The sequence below is a fragment of the Balaenoptera musculus genome, chromosome 4, assembly GCF_009873245.2.
Source record: "Balaenoptera musculus isolate JJ_BM4_2016_0621 chromosome 4, mBalMus1.pri.v3, whole genome shotgun sequence".
Classification (NCBI taxonomy): Eukaryota; Metazoa; Chordata; class Mammalia; order Artiodactyla; family Balaenopteridae; genus Balaenoptera; species Balaenoptera musculus.
This window is the reverse complement of record NC_045788.1, coordinates 58100800-58122875: the sequence shown is the minus strand read 5'-3', so window position 1 is coordinate 58122875 and position 22076 is coordinate 58100800. Positions and strand designations below refer to the sequence as shown.

Genomic DNA, 22076 nt, shown 5'->3' with positions numbered 1-22076 from the left:
CAGCTCGGTGCTCTGTGGTGACCTAGATGGGTGGGATGGTGGTGGGGTGGGAGGGAGGTCCAAGAGGGAGGGGATATATGTATACATATAGCTGATACACTTCGTTGTACAGCAGAAGCTAACACAACATTGTAAAGCAACTATACCCCAATTTAAAAAGACTGTTAGGCTAAAGCAGCTTTGTGAAGCAATGTTGTATGTAACCACAGCACTTGGAATCAGTGCAACACTATCTCTAACTAGCTTATGTGACCTTGGAGTCACTGTGAAAACTCCCTGGGTCCCAATTTCATCATTTGTAATATTAGGACATTGGACAAAGCTGTGAGTTGGAAATTCAGATGCCAACGCCTCCTGGATGAATGAGAGCGATGATGGTAGACTGAAGAACACATACCCCATCTAAAGGGGTGGCCATTACTCAGATCCAACCAAGGATTGCCATGCTGAAATTTCAAGTTTGGGCTGACAAATCGCCCAGTATTTCCTAAGGACTGAAACATGACATTTAAGTTATTTCTTTAGATTTTAATGTGTTGGTACAATTTTTATAAAAAACACAGTGTGGGCCAAGGAAGGCTTATCAACAATGAGCAGAATAGAACTCACAGGTTATTACTCACCTCTGGACTAGATGAATCTCAAATGTCCTTCCAGTTATTCACCTTTTGAAAATGATATATGGAGGCATAAATGTGTTCTTCTAAGACGGAGACACCTGTGCATAGTGCTGCTCCTATTCCTACAGCTGCTTTCTTCCCCAAAGGGGTTTGTGTACCTTGGCTGAGGTCCAGGACAGTCGCCAAGAATCTTCCTCAGCTAGGAATTTCTGCAGCAGCTTTAGCACCCTCTTTCCTGATGACCCAGATCTATGTCCTGAAACATAAAAATTGGTAGAGATAATCATCCCAACTTTGGGTAAATTTCTATTACTTACCATTATGTAGCTTACCTTAAAGATTGTGTCAGTCCCTGTATTCCTCTGCACTCTGGAACCTTGTTGAAGTCTCCCCTAACATCTTTGTATCATCCTTGATCTTTAATTAGGATGGGAAATATTGACACCCTTAAGGTCCAGGATGCACCTTCAATCCTAGCAGATGCCTCTGAAAGTTGGTTAGTTATTTCGAGTGAGTGATAGAAAGCACATTCTAGACATAGAGGAATAATCCAGAGAGAAGGAACAATAGGAAATAAAAAAAACAGATGGAGCAAAGTGTCAGAAAGAGTGAGATGACAACAGAAAGGTTGGGGGCCATCCTTGAAGGGTTGCCTTGAAAAAGAATTTCTTACTCTGAGATGGATGGGACAAATAAGAGCTTATAAAGCCAAACCATTGAGAAGGAGAGAGAAGATAATATGGCTAGGTGCCCTCAATCTTTCCTGTAAAGTATGTGATAAAGTTTTGTTCAGGAAGTGAATACCAATAAACTAATATTTGATGAGGGAGAAAATGATTGAGAAAAGGTTCTCTGGAAAATGTTGTAGGTAGACAAATGTAGATGATTTTTAAAAATACCAAGTAGATTTAAGAGTTAATAGATTTGAGTCAGCAAGAACCCACTATGGAACAAAATGAACCAGCTTATTGCCTTTCTCTAGGAAAGTAATTAGTAGCTTTAGGATAAATGAAGGAAAAGAGCCTAGGAGTGGGAGAAGGGAAATTTTAGTTTCATAAATCTGGGATACAGAGCTATTCTGAGGGAAGCCAAGTTGCAGGATGCGTCATGCCTGTGAGTGGTTCAAATGGAGTAGAGATGAAGGCCATATGTATTGAGACGGTCAAGGAATTGTGATGCCAGCAGGGGAAGATGCCAAAGTTACCAAGGAATGTAGCTGTAGAGGACACGGGGAGACAAGGTAGGAGGTTGTTTTGCAGGTTAGCTATATCTGGGGATGGCAGTAGGGAATAAAAAACTTATCCTGTTTTAAGAATTTTGATAAATGGCATAAGGGATTGCCTCCAGGGGAGAGAATTGTCATGGAAATAGAATTGTTAGCAAGAAATTACTGTCTCATTTTTGGGAGAAGGTAGAAAGAGTGACCCAATAATGTTCTCTGGCAATGCGGGAGGGGTTTCAGTGGAAGGTGAGAGCAGAGGATCATGCAAGAGATGGTCAGGGAGGATTAGAGTTAAGCTATAAATGAATGAGAAGGAAAAAACTATAGCAAGGAATAGCTTTGAAATCAGACAGACTTGGCTTTGAATCTGGCTCTGCCACTTACTAGCTGCAGGGGTTGATCCAATTTAAGAATTCCACTTTAAGAAAAACAATACAAAGAGTGACATTAGCAAAATGGCAAACTAGTAGGTCTCATGCCCCCACAAAAACAGTAATTTAATAACTACTCACAGATGAAAATAGCTCTGGAGAGCTCTAGATTACAGTAAAGAAACTGTAGCAAAATAGTGGAGCACAAAAACTGAAGATGCCAGAATTGAAAAGTGCAGGAAGCATTTTACCTGAATCATCCCATCCCCCAGCCTGGCACAGCTTGGGTCCAAGAGGGATCCCCTGGACCAAAGACTCCTCCCAAGGGGGTAAAGGAAACCAGAAGGTCCCCAGCAGGCTTCACCACCAAGGACTACAGCTGACCCCCGCTGACAGAGCTGCTTGGACTCCATGCCACTGTATGCCCCCTACGCAAGATCTGTCACTGCCTCCCTCTAGGGCCAGAGGTGCCACACCCTTCCCTCCCTCACCACATTCCCCCAAGTCCTGATGCCACAGCATGGGCACCCATGTCCTAGATGCTGGCACTGCCATGACTGTGCATATACCTTTGTCCCTGACCTGGCACCAAAAAGGATCCCCTTGGCTGTGACTTACCACATGGGGGAAAAAGAGAGTAGGAGGACCCCAGGACCTCACCACCACTGTGAACATCTGCAGCGCAATTGAACTTAAGTTGTTATCAACTTAAAATAGAAAGTTATAACTACAAGATATTTTATGCAAGCCTGGAGCTAACCACAAAGATAAAAACCTATAATAGGTATAACAAAAGATACAGAGAAAAGAATCAAAGCAAATCACTACCAAAAAAAAAACAAAAACAAGAACAAATAAAAAAGGAAGATGGCAAGAGAGGAAGAGAGGGACAAAACAGCTGCAAAACAGAAAACAATTAACAAAATGGCAATATTAAGTCCTCACTTACCAATAATTTATATGTAAATGGATTATACTTCTCAATCAAAAGGTATAAAGTGGCCAAATGGATTAAAAAAAAAAAAAAGGAACCAGAGATATGCTGTCTACAAGACTCACTTTAAAGACCCTCAGGCTGAAAGTGAAAGGATGGAAAAAAGATATTCCATGCAAATGGTAACCAAAAAGAGAGCAAGGGAGGCTATATTTATATAAGACAAAATAGACATTAAGTTAAAAACTGTCTCTAGAGACAGTAATTATGTAACGATAAAAGGGTCAGTTCAACAGGTAGATATGATAATTATACAGCAATGTGAATGCAGTTAACAACACTGTAATGTATACTTGAAATTTGCTAAGAGGGTAGATCTTAAGTGTTCTTACCATGCACACACAAAGAAAGTGGTAACTAGGTCATGTGATGGATATGTTAATTAGCTTGGTTGTGGCAATTATTTCACAATGTGTACATATATAAAAACATCAGTTGTATACAATTTTTATTTGTCAATTATACAGCAATAAAGATGGGGAAAAAAGAAAAATAATACAAAATATGAAACTAAAATTAGAGCAAATGTGGATTTTTATTTTGAAAGAGAAATAATAATACATTAAAAAAAATTTAAAGCTAACAAATACCAAAAACATTCCAATATTCAGAAAGATAACCATGTATATTTTTTACTAACTACCTGACAGTTATATACACTACATGATTTCTTTCCTACATTTTTGGCTTCAAATTCTTTAGTCACTTCTTCATATGACAGTGGTTTCGCAATATCATTTTCTATCGGAAGAATAGAAAGGTAATTCAGTCCTTCCTGTAACATGGTTGCTATAATCTTCTTAAATAATTGCTCAGAAAAATGCCTTTTGCCTCCATAAGTCATTATTGGTATTGTCATTTAGATTTGTAGAGTTGTTGCCAAATTTGGGAAAACCTGTATTAAACTCCTCCCATATGTGAATGTAAGATTTGGAAGCATTTCCATAGTCTAGCTTTTGTGTCTATAGACTTTAAACCTTGTCTCTCCTCTGTTACCTGTGTACTTCCAGTGCTGGGTGCTGTAGGGCAGATTCATATTATGTTACAACTTTTGGCCTTACATCCTGTGACATGACGCTGGGTAAGCTGACACAGCAAATTCCTACACTGGGGTGGCTGGTGAAACCTTAACCAAACATGAGGTGCTACTAAACCCAAATTAAATGTAGCCTACCTCAACTCGCCCTTATCCATCTCCCAAAAAGGTTTATGGCCACTCCAGTGCCACAAAGGAGAGTGTGATGGTGAGGAAATTGTAGTGGAAAGAGAAAACAATCTTAACTGATTTCTGTTAAAATATCTTACTTTTGAAAATTTAGTAAAAACATGACCATGTGAACACATGCTAGGACTTCTTACAGGGCCTTCGAAGGGACCCCTGCAAGTGAAGGAGCTAAAGCCTAAGCTGCATCAAGCTTCATAGGAAATCACCTGCTGGGTAGTTAGGGACCTCATGGCAGCTACACAACTTCTCTAGTATCCATTTCTCTATCCCACATGTTATAAGGCAGATGAATTGAAAGAATGTATATAAAGTGCCAGTGCCCAGCATAGAGTAAACAATCAATAAATGGCAAATAATAAGTAATTAGTAGATTTTGCAAACCAGTGACATCTTTTATGTATTTCATTGTAGTAGGTGCCAAACTCTCAAAGACTACGAAGGTTTTTTGTTTTTATGGTTTGTTTTCATTTAAAGACATTTAGGGTGGACTACTTGAGTACTTTTTATACATCCCCTTAGAACTGGGAGCACCTTGGAGTTATTATAATGGAGAACTTGGAATCACCAGGGGTGGGGGGTGCAGTTTAGAGCAGAGCAATAAAGGCAAAACAGCTTAAGTCCGTAAGGAAACCCTATCTCCTAAAGGAGTCCCTCTTTTTTTTATCCTGCCAGCTGCATAGGTACATGGGCTCAGATATGATCATATGTCATATATTCAGACATTCCCGATAGAAGGCCAGGAATAAATGAACACATATATGAACAAACACCCACTTTTTGAGCCACTTTGCTGTGTCAGGCGTTGTGCTGGACCCTCTCATATTCGCTATCTCAGTTAAGCTTCACAGCAAGCCTGTGCCTGTGTGGGTCCTCAATGTACAGATGAAGAAACAAACAAGGAGAGGAGATCAGCCTCTTCAGCCCTCACTTGGAATGTTTTGTGTAGAAGTGGAAAAGCCCAGGGGGAAAGAAGCTGTGCTCCATCTTTGTGGTTCTCAGCTATACCACAGAAGGGCCTGAACCAACTGGCCTGGCCCTCCTTCTCCTTGTCCTGATCCTGGGGCAAAGCCAACACTCTAAGCCACTCTCCAGAATTCTGTGTGTCAGGCCAAGGGGGCAGGGCTAAGTTCTATTCAACAGACAGTACATGCCAGAAACAGGATGGGAGTTGGGGGCAAGTTAAGGGGTTGGGGAAGAGGAAGGAATTCTGTCTTCAACATAAAGAGAATGTTGAACAGAAGTCCAAATATTTTTTAAAAATACATTTTTGGATAACAGTAGAAGCAGTTTTCTAACCTCCCCCATCCCAAACCTTGAGGTAGTATCAATCAGAATAGCTGCTTTATTTTAGTTTTTTAAAATATAATTTATATAATTCTAACATATGAAAATCTGTGTTTGTAAAGTAGATTAAAATGGCATTATTTTGTTTACTAAAGGAGTTATTATAAAATACCTTTAACTAACCCCCTCAGAACATTTAAAAATAGATCCATTTCTTAAAGATTTGTCTATTACCCTAAGCAGCAAGGTGTACTGTACATCAAACCGTCTATGTTTCCCTTGCCATTAATGATGTTACCTGTATCTCAGGACTGAGAAGAAAAGTGAAAAAGCACTGAAATAATTTTATTCCTGCCCTTTCCCACTACCCCAGACTCTGATCATCAGATCTCTGTGCTGCTGGCCACCACTCCCATTCCTTGTCCCACTAACATAAGAGGTGAGGAGGCAAAGTAAGAGGCCCTGTTACATGTAAGTGGGAGAAGGGGTGAATGCCACTGGTTGTGTTCCCTGGAAGCAGGTCCTTAGACAAGCAAAAGGTCTTTGAAAGAAAGGGAAGGGGGAGGAAGCAAGATTGGGCAAGATTGGGAGATTTCAGATCATGATGCAAGTGTGGCAAGGTCTCTGCCAACCCTGTGGAGCTCCAGAGCAAATATTGACCATCAGAGGAATTCTGGATTGTGCTGAAATATTCCCCCATCTTGCTCAGTCATTGGCTACCAGTTATCCCAGGAAGAGTGAGACCCTGGCTGTCTGCAGTTGAGGCAAACTCTGAAGAAGCCAGTGATTTGAGGCTGTCTGCTATTAGCTGCTTCCTGCAGCCGGGCAGAAATTCATTCCTGGAAGAAGGAACTGGGCAGCTCATTTCTGTGTCTACCACAGTCCATCCCTTGTCCCTCCTGGATCTCCTTCTCCACATGTTTTGGCAGCACATCCTCTGGGATTCTGATGGACCTCCTTTCCTGAGAGAAACTTAGAAAATGGAGGTTAGCAGGACAAGCTGTAGCTGCCATAGCTAAAGTAGGTTCCAACAACTGGTACTCATGTTCTCCCTCCTCCACTCAGCTATCCAGGGTCTCCTCAACTTTGGTACCAAATCTAGTCTTGTCTACAGTGCACCTGATAGCACTACCCAAACCCTTATTCCTGAGGGATCTAAGCCCATCAGAATGTCCCACCTTGGGCCAAAATGACCCTCCACTTACACCCCTGCCTTGTAGAGTCATTGGACGGGGACAGCCCTGAGAAGAGTACCACCCTGACTCTCTGCAGCCAACACAGATCCTAAAGGACCAATGATGGAGGAGGGCTGCTGATCACATCCCCAGCATCCGACAGCAAGTCCTTCCTTGAAGGCAGAGCTGAGCAGTGCATTTCTACGTCTGCCATTGGTGAATGCTATTTTAAGCACCTGTCACAAAATAATAAGAAAAATATTACTTATGCTAGAATAATTCATCTGTTATTCAGTGTTTGTATATTTTTATTTTTTAAGTAAAAACATAATGTTTTTTTTTGTTTAAAAGTTTAGGTTTCTCTTTAAAATCACATACTTCTGGGTTACTAGGTGGAACAGAGCAGGAGGAAATAACCATCTGGCTCTTTAATAAGTGTGAGTTTTTGATTCAGTAGGTGGTGGTTGTGTTAAAGAACACAGGCCTTTTGGGGTATCTTTCTTCATTCCTTAAAAAAGGAGACATAAATTCCAAAATAGTCTTGTTTGGTTGCTTAAGAGTCTGTTATTTTTCTGATAACTAAAGCTTCAGAGTGAAACATCAAGTCCTGGCAAAACTGACTGAGTGAATGCTTGGGATATGTGGTAAACCAGAAGAACGAGAAGATGAATTTCCAGAGATGACTGTTAAAGAAGCCTCAAGTGGTGGAGACCATCCTCAAGAGGAGGAGGGAATGAAAAATGAATTCATTCTTTCATAAATGGGCATCAGTGTCCGAAATGAACAGACTCTTAAGAGGGGCTAATGCACAGCCCAACTCCCTGAGAGGAGGCTCTCCTCTGTGGGAGCCACCCAGCAGGCTTACCTCAATGTGGACACAGTGATTCTTGCAGTTGCTTACATAAGCAGTAGTATTGCACAAGTGTGGGACCTAAAGGGGCTAGAACTCTGTGAAGCAATTGGTGGGACTGAACTATAAATACTATGTTTATCACTGTCAGTACAGTTGGCAGACTTCAGTAGCTTGGAAAAACATGGGCATGTATACATGTATATACATACTTTGTGTGGGTATGTATACAAACTTTGCAGATAAAATTCCAATATCTGTGTTCACAAGAGAACACAGATACAAATACATGTACATAGAAATCCGCATCTTGGCAAATTAACCAATCTCGCTCTGTTGACTAAAGGAGTCTTACCTAAGTCCCGAAACAAATTAACCTTAAAAAACTATAGTGTCAAACCCTTTGGTAGAGTTCTTTAAGGGCTGGGACGTTGTTGAAACTCCTAGAATGGTGTTTGGCATATCATAGTTACTCAATAAATGTTCGTTGAATGAAGGATAGATGGATGATGGATGAATGATATTTGATTAAGTACATGCAGAATAATAAAGTGAGTCAATCCTTAGGAACTTTTGATTTACTTCATTTAGCTCAAATCAATGCCAGTGTTTATAATGATAGGGATTGCAAGAATTGAAATGGATTTTAGGAATGGTCTAGTTAAATTCTCTTATTTTACTCATGAAAAAAATGAAGCTTAGAGGAGTGAAATGACTCACATAAGATCACTCATCCAATCTGTGATCTCATCTGTTCTAGGTATTCTGCCTTTGAATTCACAGTGCTGCCAGATGGCTATCAACAGATCTTAAACTGGTTCCACATAGATATGTTCATCTATGTAATGCCATATCAGAGAGAAAGAGAGAATCTATGCACTATTTCTTCTCTTTTTATAATTGACATATCATTGTAGAGTTTCAGGTGTATACCATAAAGGTTTGACTTACATATGTTGTGAAATTATTACCACAATAAGTATAGTTAATGTCCATCACCACATAGAGATACAATAGGAAGGAAGGAAGGAAGGGAGAGAGAAAGAGAGAAAGAAAGGAAGAAAGAGTCTGAGTCCATTTCAGATTTCTTCTTGTTTTCCCCTCACAACATTATTTGCATAGAGGTGGTGAAATGACTATGCATATGCATGGGAACCCCTGTCTTCTCCTCTCTTTACCAGTTCTATCTCTCTTGGAATATTTTCTTTTTGTGGATATTTTAGAGTTAGCTTCATTCTGGATTCTGGTAAACCTGATTATTGAAAACAGTTGGGGCACTGTCTCGGATGCCTATTCTGTTTATAGTCTCCACACAACAAACATTTCAGTCTTTTGCAGGTGCAAGTTACTAGATTTAAGCCATATCGTGTCATGCACATTGCTGTTCACTTTCTATCTCAGGTGCCCTCTACAGCTAACCTTTTAACAGAGTGCCTGCTGTCATCATTAAAGGGTCCACAGAACTCTGTTACAGAATAATAACCTTGGCATCCCGGTGCCAGGTGCCAAACCCCTCTCCACAGCCTGTTATAAAATTTGGTCCTCTCTGGCACTCAGTCACTTAGAAGTGGAAGCCGGCCTTCAGTGACCTTTCTATTTTTAACTGCAGTCTTATTTTCCTTCTCCCATTATTTCTCTTCTTCTCCTTAGCCTCTGTAATGCTTTAGTTCAGGACAGGCTCAGCTCAACTTCCACTTTCTTCATTTAACCTCTCAATTCTCCTGACAGCTCATGCTTTTCCTTTGTCAAAGCTGTACCTTGCAGAATGTTCTCAGTCTATAATTGGGGTTTGGGCTCATGTTTAGGCAAAAGTATGTATTTTATTTCTAATTATAAAGTACTACTTTATAACTTGAAAGAAAATATATATGGAGCAGGGACTGCTGTAAGCTTGGTAATGGAGCACTGAACAACGTTGACCCTGTCCTCAGTGCAGCTAAAGTCTTAGAGGGGAAGGCAGGTTATAAATGAGTGTACATTCAATAGACGTGAGGTAGTGATAGTGCTATGAAGGAAAATAAAGCAGGGGGAGGAAACAGACAAGAACAGAGAGGTGAAGGAGCAATACTTTGGTTAGAGTCAGGAGAACCTCTCTAAGGATGTGACATTGAGCAGAGACAAGGACAAATTGAGGAAGCAGACTCTGCAGAGACCTGGGCAAGTGTGTGCCAGGCAGAGGCACTAACAAATGCAAAAGCCTTGAGGTGGGAACAAGCATGGTCATTTCAAAGATGAACAAGAGGGCCACTGTGGCCTGAGGAATGTTGTAAGAGGGGAATGGTAAAAAGCTGGAGAGGTAGGTCAGAACCAGATCTCATACAGCCCAGGGAAAGACTTGAGGAGGCCATCAGAGAAGAAATGCAGAACAACATGGTCGTAATTGTGTACTAATAGAACTATTCTAGCTGCAGTGTGGAGAACTGACTTGGTGGTGGAGGCAATGAGCAAGAATGGAAACAGGGAAGGCAATTAAGTGGCTATTGAAGTAAATCTAGGTAAGATTTTGGAAGATGGCAGTAGAGCTTATCAGAAGTGGTCAAATTCAGGATGTACTTTGCTCTAAAGAAAGGAGGCAAGGATGACTCCTAGGTTTTGGGCCTGAGCAAAAGGAAAATGGAGAGATCACTAACAATTTGTGGAAGCCAGGCAGGGTGCACATATCTGGTTTGTGTGGTAGGAAGGGAAGAAATTCAACAGTTCTGATTAGATGTAAATTTGAGATGATGGACTTGGAAAATTCAAAAGAATAAAAAAAGACATTTAAAAAAATCTTAGATATAGTGCTCTAATTCAGAGGAAAATACCTATTAAACATTGTAGTGTTTTCTTTCTGCATGTATTTACTGCATATTTTTATTTAGCTTTAAAACTACCTTATTTTAAAAGAATTGTGTTCTTTGAACTAATATACAAAACTATATTATATTAGATGATGTTTTGATGTATAAAGGGAATTTTCTGAAAAGTTCCTCTCTGTGCAAACTGAAAGTATCTATGCAAGTTTTAAATATACAAGAGAGCAAGACTCCAAGAAAGCCCAGGCCTTAATGTTTGAAAAGGTGCCTGATCTTCTCCCAATGAAAATACAGTGTGGGAACACTGGCAGTAATGGATGGATATGAAAGTCTCTCTCCATTCCTTCAGCTATTGATGTTTAATATTAATCAGGGATAGCACAAGATGAGGTCAGCATCATAAGAAGCTGTATAGGGGTCTGAGGAGAAGCTGGTATTGACTTTTATTTTTTTATTTTTTGAATTTTATTTATTTATATTTTATACACCAAGTTCTTATTAGTTATCCATTTTATACATATTAGTGTATATATGTCAATCCCAATCTCCCAATTCATCCCACCACTACCACTCCTCCCTGCTCCGCTTTCCCCCCTTGGTGTCCATACGTTTGTTCTCTACATCTGTGTTTCTCTTTCTGCCTTGCAAATTGGTTCGTCTGTACCATTTTTTTAGATTCCACATATATGCATTAGTATACAATATTTGTTTTATTTTCCTGACTCACTTCACTCTGTATGACATTCTCTAGGTTCATCCACGTCTCTACAAATGACCCAATTTCGTTCCTTTTTACGGCTGAGTAATATTCCATTGTATATATGTACCACTTCTTCTTTATCCATTCATCTGTTCATGGGCATTTAAGTTGCTTCCATGACCTAGCTATTGTAAATAGTGCTGCAGTGAACATTGGGGTGCATGTGTCTTTTTGAATTATGGTTTTTTCTGGGTATATGCCCAGTAGTGGGATTGCTGGGTCACATGGTTATTCTATTTTTAGTTTTTTAAGGAACCTCCATACTGTTCTCCATAGTGGCTCTATCAGTTTACATTCCCACCAACAGTGCAAGAGGGTTCCCTTTTCTCCGTACCCTCTCCAGCATTTGTTGTTTATAGATTTTCTGATGATGCCCATTCTAACTGGTGTGAGGTGATACCTCATTGTAGTTTTAATTTGCATTTCTCTAATAATTAGTGATGTCAAGCAGCTTTTCATGTGCCTCTTGGCCATCTGTATGTCTTCTTTGGAGAAATGTCTGTTTAGGTCTTCTGCCCATTTTTGGATTGGGTTGTTTGTTTTTTTAATATTGAGCTCCATGACCTGTTTATATATTTTGGAGATTAATCCTTTGTCTGTTGATTCATTTCCAAATATGTTCTCCCATTCTGAGGACTGTCTTTTCGTCTTGTTTATAGTTTCCTTTGCTGTGCAAAAGCATTTAAGTTTCATTAGGTCCCATTTGTTTATTTTTGTTTTTATTTCTATTACTCTAGGAGGTGGGTCAGAAAAGATCTTGCTGTGATTTATGTCAAAAGACTGTTCTTCCTATGTTTTCCTCTAAGAGTTTTATAGTGTCCCATCTTACATTTAGGTCTTCAATCCATTTTGAGTTTATTTTTGTATATGGTGTTAGGGAGTGTTCTAATGTCATTCTTTTACATGTAGCTGTCCAGTTTTCCCAGCACCACTTTTTAAAGAGATTGTCTTTTCTCCATTATGTATCCTTGTCTCCTTTGTCATAGATTAGTTGACCATAGGTGTGTGGGTTTATCTCTGGGCTTTCTATCCTGTTCCATTGATCTATTATTTCTGTTTTTGTGCCAGTACCATATTGTCTTGATTACTGTAGCTTTGTAGTATACTCTGAAGTCAGGGATCCTGATTCCTTCAGCTCTGTTTTTCTTTCTCAGTATTGCTTTGGCTACTTGGGGTCTTTTGTGTTTCCATACAAATTGTAAACTTTTTTGTTCTAATTCTGTGAAAAATGCCATTGGTAATTTGATAGGAATTACAATGAATCTGTAGATTGCTTTGGGTATTTTAGTCATTTTCACAATATTAATTCTTCCAATCCAAGAACATGGTATACCTCTCCATCTGTTTGTGTCATCTTTGATTTCTTTCATCAGTGGCTTATAGTTTTCTGAGTACAGGTCTTTTACCTCCTTAGGTAGGTTTATTCCTAGGTATTTTATTCTTTTTGTTGCAATGGTAAATGGGAGTGTTTCCTTAATTTCTCTTTCAGATTTTTCATCATTAGTGTATAGGAATGCAAGACATTTCTGTGCATTAATTTTGTATCCTGCAACTTTACCAAATTCATTGATTAGCTCTAGTAGTTTTCTGGTGGCATCTTCAGGATTCTCTGTGTATAGTATCATGTCATCTGCAAACAGTGACAGTTTTACTTCTTCTTTTCCAATTTGTATTCCTTTTATTTCTTTTTCTTCTCTGATTGCCATGGCTAGGACTTCAAAAACTATGTTGAATAATAGTGGTGAGAGTGGACATCCTTGTCTTGTTCCTGATCTTAGAGGAAATGCTTTCTGTTTTTCACCATTGAGAATGATGTTTGCTGTGGGTTTGTTGTATATGGCCTTTATAATGTTAAGGTAGGTTCCCTCTATGCCCACTTTCTGGAGAGTTTTTATCATAAATGGATGTTGAATTTTGTCAAAAGCTTTTTCTGCATCTATTGAGATGATCATATGGTTTTTATTCTTCTATTTGTTAATATGGTGTATCACATTGATTTGTGTATATTGAAGAATCTTTGCATCCCTGGGATAAATCCCACTTGTTCATGGTTTATGATACTTTTAATGTGTGGTTGGATTCTGTTTGCTAGTATTTTGTTCAGGATTTTTGCATCTATATTCATCAGTGACATTGGTCTGTAATTTTCTTTTTTTGTAGTATCTCTCTCTGGGTTTGGTATCAGGGTGATGGTGGCCTCATAGAATGAGTTTGAGACTATTCCTTCCTCTGCAATTTCTTGGAAGAGTTTGAGAAGGATGGATGTTAGCTCTTCTCTAAATGTTTGATAGAATTCACCTGTGAAGCCATCTGGTCCTGGACTTTTGTTTGTTGGAAGATTTTTAATCACAGTTTCAATTTCATTACCTATGATTAGTCTGTTCATATTTTCTATTTCTTCCTCGTTCAGTCTTGGAAGGTTATACCTTTCTAAGAATTTGTCCATTTCTTCCAGGTTGTCCATTTTATTGACATAGAGTTGCTTGTATTAGTCTCTTCGGATGCTTTGTATTTCTGCAGTGTCCGTTGTAACTTCTCCGTTTTCATTTCTAATTTTATTGATTTGAGTCTTCTCCCTCTTTTTCTTGATGAGTCTGGTTAAAGGTTTATCAATTTTGTTTATCTTCTCAAAGAACCAGAAATTAGTTCTATTGATCTTTGCTATTGTTTCTATTTCATTTATTTCTGCTCTGATCTTTATGATTTCTTTGCTTCTACTAACTTTGGCTTTTGTTTGTTCTTCTTTCTTTAGTTCATTTAGGTGTACGGTTAGATTGTTTATTTGAGATTTTTCTTGTTTCTTGAGGTAGGATTGTATTGCTATAAACTTCCCTCTCAGAACTGCTTTTGTTGCATCCCATAGATTTTGGATCATCGTGTTTTTGTTGTCATTTGACCCTAGGTATTTTTTTGATTTCCTCTTTGATTTCTTCTGTTGGCTATTTAGTAATGTAGTGTTTAGCCTCCATGTGTTTATGTTTTTTATTTTTTTCCCCTGTAATTGATTTCTAATCTCATAACGTTGTGGTCAGAAAAGATGCTTAATATGGTTTCAATTTTCTTAAATTTACCAAAGCTTGATTTGTGACCCAAGATGTGATGTATCCTGGAGAATGTTCTGTGTGCACTTGTGAAGAAAGTGTAATCTGCTGTTTTCGGATGGAATGTCCTATAAATATCAGTTAAATCTATCTGGTCTATTGTGTCATTTAAAGTTTGTGTTTCCTTATTAATCTTCTGTCTGGATGATCTGCCCATTGGTGTAAGTGAGGTGTTAAAGTCCCCCACTATTATTGTGTTACTGCTGATTTCCTCTTTTATAGCTGTTAGCATTTGCCTTATGTATTGCTGTGCTCCTATGTTGGGTGCATATATATTTATAACTGTATATCTTCTTCTTGGATTGATCCCTTGATAATTATGTAGTGTCCTTCCTTGTCTCTTGTAACATTCTTTATTTTAAAGTATATTTTATCTGATATGAGTATTGATACTCCAGCTTTCTTGTGATTTCCATTTGCATGGAATATCTTTTTTCATCCCCTCACTTTCAGTCTGTATGTGTCCCTAGGTCTGAAGTGGATCTCTTGTAGACAGCATATATATGGGTCTTGTTTTTGTATACATTCAGCGAGCCTGTGTGTTTTGGTTGGGGCAATTAATCCATTCACATTTAAGGTAATTATTGATATATATGTTCCTTTTATCATTTTCTTAATTGTTTTCGGTTTGTTTTTGTAGGTCCTTGTCTTCTCTTGTGTTTCCCACCTAGAGAAATTCCTTTAGCATTTGTTTTAGAGCTGGTTTGGTGGTGCTGAATTCTCTTAGCTTTTGCTTGTCTGTAAAGCTTTTGATTTCTCCATCGAATCTGAATGAGATTACAAGTGAAAATAAAAATGGCAACTTGGATAGAACTTTTTAAAAAACGCAAAATAGTCTGACTGATGTGAATATGAATATATGAGAGATAGTCATGAGATAATAAACCTATGGGAAAAAAACTCAGAATGTTTTAAAGAACTACATTCAGAGAACACAAAGAAGAGCTCTTGGACGTTAAAATATAATAGCAGAAATTAAAAATTCAATAGAAATTCTTGAGGATAAAGTTGAGGAAAGCTTATAGAAAGTGAAACAGAAAGGTAAAGCTATGGAAGATAAGACAGGCAGAGAATAGGAAAATTAGTGGGGCCAGTCCATGAAATTTGGAAGCAGAGAACAGAGAAAATAGAAGGGAGGAAACTAACACAGAAATAATTCAAGAACCTTCTCCAGAACTGAAGCACAGCATTTCCAGACTGAAATGTCTCACTGTGCCTTCATGATTATGAATGAGAAAAGCCCACGACAAGACACAGCATTGTGAAATTTCAGGATACTGAAATCAAAATATAAAATAATAAGAAATGTATTCAGATTGAAAGTTCACGATTCATTGAAACTATCACTAATCAATTTGTCAGTAAGGTATGGAGGTTAAGAGCATGAGCTTGCCATCCAGCTCAGCTGAATTCAAATCCCAGAATCTATAGTCAGTAGCCCTATAACTCTGGGGAAGTCATTGCAACCCTGTGTCTCAGCTTCCATATCTGTAAAAAAGGAAATTAAAGTAGCACCTACCTTATAGGTTTGTTGTATTACATGAGATAATAAACATAAATACATACAGACGTGTGACTGGCGCATAGTCAGTGCTGAGAAAATGTTAGCCTTTGTTATTGAGCCTCTTATTAACAACTCTAGAAGCTAGAAGGCAATAGATCAAAGGTTTCACAATTCTGAGGGTACATGTTTTCTAGTCTAGAATTCTATTCCCAGCCTACTATTACTTAAGTATCAGAGTAAAATTTTTAAATTTTCAGAGTGCAAAAAGGTAAAAAAAAAAAATTTACCTCTTATGTGCAGTTCCTCAGGAATCTGTGTTCTGCCAAAGCAAAGAAAACTAAGAGAGAAAGACATGGAATCCAGGAAAAAGGAAATTCCATATGAGAAGTGGAAAGAAAATCCCCAGGATGATGGTGAAAGGAGACCCCCAAACAAGAGCTAAGCTTCAGACATCCAGATGTGGAAAGTGAAAGGCTCATGAGAGACTTTTTTTAGGAGGATGACATTGATGCTTAACGTACATGCATGTACTGAAAGAAGATTTGCACAACTGGGGAAGTAAATAAAAGAACTACAAATACATAGGAAGCTAAGAATGGACAACAATAGCATTACCTAAAAATTAAAAAAAAGAAACAAGGAAACCCAAACTTGTTAAGGAAAAGTAATAACAGTAGCCAATATGACTGAGCAAGGTCTCGTGTTTATATAGTCATAATACTATACACGCTGTAGTGATAATACAAAATTATGATGAAACTCTGTTGAGAAAAAAGGGAAAGAGTAAGGGTGTATGTGTAAACTGGGGATAGAGGCAGTGAAAGAAAGCTAAATTGTAATTTTCCATAGTTGGAAGTTAGTATGTAATGCGTAAAATTGAAAAATTAAGCTTGTTTGTTTGTTTCTTTGTTTGTTTGTTTTTAGATTGGTGGAAGTATGGAGGCAAATATGCTAAGAATCAGTTAAAAGAGCTAAAAGTGGCTACCTCTAGGCAACAGAAATTGGAAAGAGGTAGTCAGAGTTCTGCTTTTTTACTGTAATAAGGCTTGTACGACAATTTGACTCTCTAAATTATGATCATGTGTGACTGTGATAAAAAATTAGCACTGAATTAAAAAATAAACATTGCCCCCCAAATTAGAGCACAATGAAATTAAATGACACTTTCTCATGATCAGTATTATTATGTAACAAACATCCTTATATCCTCAAATATTAATCTCTGACAAAATCTCTGATGATTTATTTTACATAAACATCTAGAAGTAGAACTCCTTTGTTTAAAAAAGTCTATGAACTCTTTAAAGCCTCTTTGTATATATTCCCAAACTATATTCCAGAAAAATTGTATCAAAATACTCTCACAGCAGCAGTAGAGGAGAGTAACTCTCTCAACATACTCTCATCAGCATTAAGTATTACTTTTCAATCAATTTTGTTATTTAGTATAAAGAAAATATAATTTAATTGGCTTATCAAAAGGAAAATTAGATTTTGTTCATATGAATAGCTGCCTAATGGTTAAAAATTTTAGTGACTTCCTGAAGGCATAGCATAGAAGTTAGCCATTAATATCCATCTTTGGGGCTTTTGTCTTTGATTAGGATATTTGGAAGAAAATGTGCCATCACACAAGTTATGTGATACAGACTCTATTATACTTGGTGTCATAAAAATAAGCCTTATTCTGAGCTGAAGGAAATTAATGATCTTAGACTTTAAACATGGCCTTTCATTTTAGAAGTAGTTGTGTATTTTTTGACTATCTTAAATTTATGCAATGCTTCTCTCTTGAAAATATTTATTCAATATTCACTTAACAAACATTGATTAAGTGTATACAGTGTTCTAGAATGTACTAAGTGCTGGGACACAATGGTAAACAGAACAGTTTTTGCCCTAAAAGCTCAATCCTTGTGTAGGATTTACATAACAGCCTCAGAAAGTCAAGGTAATCTCAGCAATTGAGGGAGAAAATTATTTCTGAAAATATAAATGTCTCTATAGTATGAGAAATAGAGGTGAATAACTTGACTTCCTGATTGCCAGCCAAGAGTTCAGTCAACTTAGAAATCACTGCACATGAGAATATTGAAACAAATCACGTTCAGGAGTAGCATATGATTACAATTAAATGTATGGTATGCACATGTGACTCAGACGTCAAGTGGTCTCTATTCAGTTTATAAAAATGGATAGAGAAATCCATCTTCATGTGAAATATATAGAATGTCCACAAACTCTGTTTTATCTTTATACATTCTCTGTAACTTAATTTTTTGTCAGAAGAGAGATTTGATCCCCGTTAAGAAAACACAAAATACTTTTACATGGTCATTTCTGTCTTTGAATTGCATTGTCAATGACACTTTAAAAGAAATGAGACCTGATGCATACTTTAAAATGTCAACGTTGAATTATATCACCATAGTAAGAAGGAAAAACCTCACACAATTTTCACCCACCAGACGTAGACCATCCTGTTGCTCTGCTTCTCAGCCTTAGTGACAGTTTCCCATTTGTACAAAAGCTATTTCTGTGACAGAAACATGCCTTCTCTTTATTAGCCAGATCTGGAGTTATAACTCTCATCAAGAAAAAAACAAAAACAAAACAAAACAAAAAAACCCACACTGCTTAGAAGCCATAAGACGGACAGATAAAATCATTTTCATCCTCTACTCTCCTCACAGCACTGAGAACTTGGTTTCCCTTTTGAAAAGTGGCTTAGTGATTAGAATGGAGTCAGGGTGTATTTGCAGAAAGACAGATTAATAGGTCACATTACGACAATAGTTGGATAGCGTTATAAATGTCAGGGAGCATAACTCTCCTGTCCCAATGCTAGCGAGTAGCAAGTTAAGGAATCATTATCTAAATGTTTCTGTTATCAAGGGGCCATGGCTCTCAACATGCTTCAGTAAAACAAACTCATAAGCATATCCTTCTATTTTTCTAATCATTTCCCTATTTTTATGCTTCTTTATGTGTAGCACTGAAAAAAGAATAGTTTCATAAGTCAGACAGATGTGAGTTTCAACCTTGATGCCACTTAATTAACTATGTTAACTTGGGCTTAAACTCTGAAAACCTCAGATCCCTCACCCGTAAAAAGAGTGAAATGCTCTCAAAAGGTAGAACAAAACTCCCCACTCCTTAAGTGTGGGCTGTGCATAATGACTTCCATCTAAAGAGTAAAGTACGGAAAAGAAGAAAAATAACTTTACAGTGGAGCAATCTGACAAGCTCTCCCTCAAGGTTGATATCAACAGTGATGAGTCATATTGATAGTACCAACCCTTGATATACTGTGCTGAGCATGGCACTTCTCCTCTGTGGTCTTCCTCCCCCAAAACCCATAACCCCTCTAATTATGAGGAAAATCATCAGAAAAACCTAAACTGAAGGGCATTCTACGAAATGCCCTGACCACTACTCCCAAGAAGGTAGAAATGGCATCTTTTCTCATGAATATTTTTAGTTATTACATATTACTTGATGATAATATATTTTCAAACTATACATTCCCACCCTACTGACTTCAGGCTTGGCCATTTGACTTGCTTTGACAAATGAAATGTGAGCAGAGATGAAGTGTGTCCCTCTGAGCTTCTGTCTTGTGATTTTGGTATGCTGTTTTCCCTCTGAAACCTCCGTTAAGGCCTCCCAGTCTACCAGCCCACATCCTAAGTGAAGACAATGAGCTGCCCAGCAGCAGTATTACTGTGGCAGGAGAGGGAAATGTCATGTCCTGGGACCCGCAGGAACCCTTAAGACAGACCGCCAAGTGAAGCTTCTTGGCTTTGTGCAGAAAAGAATTCAAGAATGAGCCAAAGAAAAGCAAAAGCAAGTTTATTTAGAGAGATACGCACTCCATAGGCAGAATGCAGACTGTCTCAGAAAGTGAAAGTGGCCTCAGGGCAGGGGATTGTCAGTTTTTATGGGCTGAGTGATTTCACATGCTAACAAGTGGGAGGAATATTCTTGTTATTTTGGGGAAAGGTGGGGATTTTCCAGGAATTGGGCCACCACCCACTTTTTGGCCTTTCATGGTCCATCTCGGAACTGTCCGGGGGTAAGGGGGAGTGATTTTTAGTATTACAGCAAAGGTATAATGAGCTAAAGATCAATGACCTGACTGTTCTCGAAGCCATCTTGGTTTCAGCTGGTTCCGGCCAGTTTTTATCGCATCCTAACAGCTGTGCCCCTTCTTCATTTATCTGGTGGTTGGGTCCTGCCCCTTCCCCTCCTGTCTCATTACCAAGCAAAGGGCTTGTTGCCTGACACACGTACAAGCAAATACTATGACACCGGCTTTTGAGAAAAGAAAAAACTTTATTGTGAGGACAACCAGCAAGGAGACAGGAGGTACAGTTCAGTTTTGTCAAACTGGGGTTCAGTCAAACTTTTATGAGTTAGGGGAGGAGGGTTGGTATGCAGAAGCCCTGGAGGGACTTTGGAACTTGGCCATTTGCAGTAAGGTACGGTAAAGGGGCTTCAGTCTGGACCCTCCGCTTCTGAAAGGGTTCCAGCATTCAGGTTCCGGTCACGTCCGGGCCTTTGGTTCCGTGGGGGGAGAAACTTTGGTTCTGGGTGTTTTTTGAGGTCAGGATCTTCTCCTCTGCACATGCTTTGGGTTTTATTCTGTTGTCTCTGAAAAACAACTCAGTATCTTGTTAGAAACAAGATAGGGCCAGTTTGGGGCTGGTTCTGTGGTTACGGCAGTTGACCTATGAGAGACATGTAGTATAAGAGAGAAAGAAATGTGAGTTATTGAGATGGTGGGGTCATCTTATGACAGCAAAACTGAGCTTAAGCTGAGGACCTAGCTCTAATCAAGTAGTGAAGTTCATGCCTTTTCCCCTTCTCTCCCTTTCTTCCTTCATGTTCCCTCCTGTCTCCTCCACGTTCCTTCCTGTCTCCTCCGCCTCTTCTTCTACCAACTTCTTCTCATGACACATTAATTACACATTAATTTCTGAGCTTCTCCTTCCTCTAGTAACTACCTTTAGACTTGAGCATTCCAGCTTCTCTTCTTAAATTTGCTTTTAGCTATTTCTATCGCTTTCATTTTTCTGGTGTTTTCAACCAGAGGCACCAGTGAATGATTGGAGCTCAGATAAAAATCCCTCTGCTACTCACCTGCCTTGCCCTTTATTCTCCCCACATTGGTGTCCCGATGAAATCAGATTAAAATTAACATCCAGAAACTATTTGGATGGAAAAAGAAACCACCACAAGGGAAATCTGGGGTGTTTTTAAAGAGGTTAGGAGCTGATTATAACCATATAAGTCTAATACATTCTTTTTTTTTTTCTTTTAGCATCAGCTACCTCCTGAATCACTGCCCAGTTGCCAGCTGCAAGTCCTAGTTCCAAAGTAAGTCTAGCCAAGTCTAAAATTCTAGTTGACTCATCCAACCTTCATGTTCACCCAGGACTTACTTAACATCCAAAATAACTTAAAAATTTAGATTTTATCTTCCTAAGATATCTGCATCTGGTAAATGATGCAAAGGCTAAATGGGCAGAAAAGACTCCTCTTAATCATGTATAAGTTCAGTTTCACATGCATGCAACTTATATGGGGAAAAATATCATTAGATTCACCCAAACTTCACAAAGTTAAACTGTCCAATCAACTATCTTTTCAGGAAGCAAATGTCCACAGCACAAGGCCAGAAGACTCTCTGAAAGGGTAGTGCTGTCAGATAATAGCAGAAGGAGCTGCTATTCTGAAGTCAGGCGCAGTTCACATTAGCTTCAGGATTAATTTCATTGGCACAGAGAGCAAGCTCACTGCCATCAGGTAAGCACACACACAACTTTTTCTAGTCCTGTAGAAAAGAGTAAGGGGGTTGATTTTTCTTCTCAACTTCTATCTTAGAATTCATATTGCCCTCTATGGAGTTCATTTATCTCTCTCATCTGAAGATGTAGGATATGTCTGCTCAGGTGGGTGCTCTGGGCATCTAGGAGCCAAATTTGGGGAGAAAGCCAGTCTGCAAAATAGTTGGTTGTTCAGGAGTAGCCTGTGTACTTCCTCCATGAAAAATCCTGTTGGTGCTGCTGTGCTGGGGGTTTAAAAGAAAGTGTAGCACAGGGGTGGGATGTTAGGATACATCATTCTGGTACAAAAACTTAAATGTATAGTTCAGAAAGAAACAAAATTGTCT

The 22076-nt window shown here is 38.5% G+C and overlaps 1 long non-coding RNA gene across 1 annotated transcript in view; it reads left to right on the top strand.

Annotated features, from left to right (window-relative positions):
- Positions 1-21679, top strand: part of LOC118894853 — a 69774-nt gene extending 48095 nt beyond the window's left edge. The window contains exons 2-3 of the long non-coding RNA XR_005019769.1: positions 21225-21280; positions 21555-21679. This is a non-coding gene — a long non-coding RNA (uncharacterized LOC118894853). The remainder of the gene's footprint in view (positions 1-21224; positions 21281-21554) is intronic.
- Positions 21680-22076: the final 397 nt, after the last annotated feature.